The sequence below is a fragment of the Populus nigra genome, chromosome 2 (assembly GCF_951802175.1).
Source record: "Populus nigra chromosome 2, ddPopNigr1.1, whole genome shotgun sequence".
Lineage (NCBI taxonomy): Eukaryota > Viridiplantae > Streptophyta > Magnoliopsida > Malpighiales > Salicaceae > Populus > Populus nigra.
The window spans coordinates 3,915,803-3,920,802 of NC_084853.1; positions in this window are offsets into that span (position 1 = coordinate 3,915,803).

A 5,000-nucleotide genomic window follows, 5' to 3' on the forward strand; every position below is an offset into this window, starting at 1 on the left:
ATAGTCCAAGGCTCGACGAGAAAGACTGCTGGTTTAGACACTGGGGCAGTGGCAGCCCGCGGGACAGTGTCGGCAGATTCGGCAGCGCAGATTTGTGCGGCTGCAGGTTCGTCGGGGAAAAGCGGCAGCGCAGATTTTGCGACGAACATGGGCTGGGCGATGGACTGTCCAGGCCAGGCAAGAAAATTTGTCGAGGGGACACGCTGACGAAACAGCGCTGGTTCAGGCACGGCGGGCAGTGTTGGAATCGGCAGCGCCGACGAAATCGGCAAAGTCGGCAGAATCGGCAGCGCAGATTTTTCGACGAACACGGGCTGGACGGTGGACTGTCCAGGCCAGGCAGGAAAATTCGTCGAGGGGACACGCTGACGAAACAGCGCTGGTTCAGACACGGTGGGCGCAGTGTTGGAATCGGCAGCGCCGAGAAAATCGGCAAAGTCGGAAAATCGGCAGCAGGTGCTGGCGATGAGTCAGGACGGACTGGATAGTCCAAGGCTCGATGAGAAAGACCGTTGGTTTAGACACTGGGGCAGTGGCAGCCCGCGGGGCAGTGTCGGCAGATTCGGCAGCAGTGTCTGCCGATTCGGCAGCGTTGGCTTGTTGGCGCGGGGGGCCGATGCGAGTGGGGACTTGGGCAGCGGGCAGTGAAAGCAAGAGTTTCCCCGATGCTGCCGGGAAAAACGCTCCCCGGGATGGCCGGGTGAGATGACCCGGCGGCCCGCGACGGGTCATTCAATTCCATGCCCCGTCAACATAACTCCCGATGTACTGTTTGCTTTTTCGGAAGAAGAGATCCATCCCCCCATCCTCGGCCAGCCAAAAACGCTCCAATTAATGGCCGGGTGAGATGACCCGGCGGCCCGCGACGCGTCATTCAAATCACTGCCCTATCGGCTACAACTGCTGATGGGTGGGATTAGAGGCCTGCCATGGTGGTGAGGGGCGGCGAGGACCGTGAAAGCTAGAGTTTTTCAGAGGCTGCCGGGAAAAAGGCCCCTCGGGTGGCGGGGTGCGAGGACCAGGCGCGTCATTCAATTCTCTTCCCTATCAACTTGGCTCCCGTTGGCGGGATTGGAGGCCTACTGTTTGTTACAGGGCTAAAATCGTCAGGGGAAGAGCTGACGAAACAATGCTGGTTTGGATGCAGGGGGTAGTGTTGGAATCGGCAGCGCGGACAAAATCGGCAAAGTCGACAAAAAAGACTGTTGGTCTGGACATCGGGGCAGCGGCAGCCATGCCGACAGGGGGGGAAATCGGCAGCGCAGATTTGTGCAGCTGCAGGTTCGTCGGGGAAATCGGCAGCGCAGATTTTTCGATGAACATGGGCTGGAAGATGGACTGTCCAGGCCAGGCAGGGAAATACGTCAAGGGGACACGCTGACGAAACAGCGCTGGTTTAGACACGGTGGGTGCAGTGTTGGAATCGGCAGCGCCGACGAAATCGGCAAAGTCGGCAGAATCGGCAGCGGGTGCTGGCGATGAGTCTGGACGATTTATAGTCCAAGGCTTGATGGAAAAGACTGTTGGTCCAGACAATGGGGCAGTGGCAGCGCTGATTTGTGCAGCTGCAGGTTCGTCGGGGAAAATCGGCAGCGCAGATTTTTCGACGAACAGGGGCTGGGCGCTGGACTGGCCGGGCCAGGCAGGAAAATTCGTCAGGGGGCCACGCTGACGAAAACAGGGGCTGCGGAGTGGAAAATCGGCAGCGCAGATTTTTCGACGAACAGGGGCTGGACCGGCCGGGCCAGGCAGGAAAATTCGTCAGGGGGGCACGCTGACGAAAAGAGGGGCTGCCGCGTGGAAAATCGGCAGCGCAGATTTTTCGACGAACAGGGGCTGGACCGGCCGGGCCAGGCAGGAAAATTCGTCAGGGGGGCACGCTGACGAAAAGAGGGGCTGCCGCGTGGAAAATCGGCAGCGCAGATTTTTCGACGAACAGGGGCTGGACCGGCCGGGCCAGGCAGGAAAATTCGTCAGGGGGGCACGCTGACGAAAAGAGGGGCTGCCGCGTGGAAAATCGGCAGCGCAGATTTTTCGACGAACATTCGTCAGGGGGGCACGCTGAGGAAAACAGGGGCTGCCGCGTGGAAAATCGGCAGCGCAGATTTTTCGACGAACATTCGTCAGGGGGGCACGCTGAGGAAAACAGGGGCTGCCGCGTGGAAAATCGGCAGCGCAGATTTTTCGACGAACAGGGGCTGGATGCTGGACCGGCCGGGCCAGGCAGGAAAATTCGTCAGGGGGGCACGCTGACGAAAAGAGGGGCTGCCGCGTGGAAAATCGGCAGCGCAGATTTTTCGACGAACAGGGGCTGGACCGGCCGGGCCAGGCAGGAAAATTCGTCAGGGGGGCACGCTGACGAAAGGAGGGGCTGCCGCGTGGAAAATCGGCAGCGCAGATTTTTCGACGAACAGGGGTTGGACCGGCCGGGCCAGGCAGGAAAATTCGTCAGGGGGGCACGCTGACGAAAAGAGGGGCTGCCGCGTGGAAAATCGGCAGCGCAGATTTTTCGACGAACATTCGTCAGGGGGGCACGCTGAGGAAAACAGGGGCTGCCGCGTGGAAAATCGGCAGCGCAGATTTTTCGACGAACATTCGTCAGGGGGGCACGCTGAGGAAAACAGGGGTGCCGCGTGGAAAATCGGCAGCGCAGATTTTTCGACGAACAGGGGCTGGATGCTGGACCGGCCGGGCCAGGCAGGAAAATTCGTCAGGGGGGCACGCTGACGAAAAGAGGGGCTGCCGCGTGGAAAATCGGCAGCGCAGATTTTTCGACGAACAGGGGCTGGACTGGCCGGGCCAGGCAGGAAAATTCGTCAGGGGGGCACGCTGACGAAAAGAGGGGCTGCCGCGTGGAAAATCGGCAGCGCAGATTTTTCGACGAACAGGGGCTGGACTGGCCGGGCCAGGCAGGAAAATTCGTCAGGGGGGCACGCTGACGAAAAGAGGGGCTGCCTCGTGGAAAATCGGCAGCGCAGATTTTTCGACGAACAGGGGCTGGACGCTGGACTGGGCCAGGCAGGAAAATTCGTCAGGGGGGCACGCTGACGAAAACAGGGGCTGCCGCGTGGAATGGCAGCCTACACGCAGATGCGAATTCGGCAGCGCACGATGGCTTGAGCAGGTCATGGGTTCGACTTGGCGCGATCTGAAACCTGGACGAGGGACTGTCGACGCTGGACGAGCCAGCGCGGTGGCCTGTCGTGCCCCGTTCAGGGGGGGCCTGCCGCGGAGACAGCCCTCGCGGGCTCGACAGCGCAGGCCAGCATCCCCGACGTCGCTGGCCGCGGCAGGCGAGCTGCCGGGGTTCCCGCATTCCTACAAGAAAACGTCGTGCTTTCCACATGAAACCAATCCAGTAAAATCAGCCATATTTTTATGAGGCTGCCCACTGAATTTGGGGTCATTCCGGGCCGGTTCCTAGTTTTGCGGATTTACTCGATTTCTAATGGTAGGAAAATTAAAACAAATACTTCCCGACCTCGAAAAATTCTGGGAAAATTAATGAAGGTGGATTGGATTTTTGCCAACCTCTGTGCAAAATTTCAGCTCAAAATACCAAGAAATGAATTTTTTAGAGGGGGGGTGACAGCTGGGACCTAGTAGTGTCTCCCCCTGCCAGAGCTGCAATGACACTTATTGCTCTTTAGGGAGCCACCAGGCCGGCGCCCCTCAAAGACTACACGCGCGCGCGCGCCCGCCCGCGCTGGGCGCTGGGGCGCTGGGGCCTGAGGGCCTGGGGCCCTTGGGGGCCCTTGGGCGCTTGGGCGCGCGCGCGCGGCCCCCGCAGCCATGCCGCGCTGCGCGACGCGCGGACAGCCCCTGCTGGCTTGCTCTCTCGCCCGCGGGGGGGCTGCCTTCGGGCCCTGGCCCCCCGCGTTCTGGCCTGCCCCCTGCGTGGGAGAGGCTAGGCGCTGCAGGGGCCAGCCCGACGTCGCTGGCCGCGGCAGGCGACAGCCCCTGCTGGCTTGCTCTCTCGCCCGCGGGGGGGCTGCCTTCGGGCCCTGGCCCCCCGCGTTCTGGCCTGCCCCCCGCATGGGAGAGGCTAGGCGCTGCAGGGGCCAGCCCGACGTCGCTGGCCGCGGCAGGCGACAGCCCCTGCTGGCTTGCTCTCTCGCCCGCGGGGGGGCTGCCTTCGGGCCCTGGCCCCCCGCGTTCTGGCCTGCCCCCCGCGTGGGAGAGGCTAGGCGCTGCAGGGGCCAGCCCGACGTCGCTGGCCGCGGCAGGCGAGCCGCCGGGGTTCCCGCATTCCTACAACAAAACGTCGTGCTTTCCACATGAAATCAATCCAGTAAAATCAGCCATATTTTTATGAGGCTGCCCACTGAATTTGGGGTCATTCCGAGCCGGTTCCTATTTTTTCCGATTTCCTCGATTTTTAATGGTAGGAAAATAAAAAAAAATACTTCCCGACCTCGAAAAATTCTGGAAAAATTAATAAAGTTGGATTGGATTTTTGCCAACCTCTGTGCAAAATTTCAGCTCAAAATACCAAGAAATGAATTTTTGAGAGGGGGGGTGACAGCTGGGACCTAGTAGTGTCTCCCCCTGCCAGAGCTTCAATGACACTTATTGCTCTTTAGGGGGGTGCCCCCTGACTGGCCATGGGGCGCGCTGGCCTGGCGCCCATAGGCCTGCCGCGGGGGATATGTGGGCTGTTGCTAAACTCGGACTAAGGTGGGGGGCCTCATGGCCCGAAGTATTGCCGGCATCGATGACCCGTTTTCCGGCCGGCGACGACCCGATTCCGGCCACCGTCTTCGGGACCCGCTCCAAGCCGTCGGGCGCGTTGGGGCTGCTTATCCGCGGCGTGGGCGTGGCATTCATTTGCCGTGCTTGTGCCAAGGTGCTGGCAGCTGCTGCGCGGCTGTCTGCTTGCCGCGACGTCACGGCGGCGGTGGCCGCTGCCCCTGCTCGCAAGTCGGAGGCCTGGCCGACGTGGCTGGTGCGGACCGCCGAGCTTGGGGATTGCGAGGAGAGCTCTACGCTGGCGTGGGCGT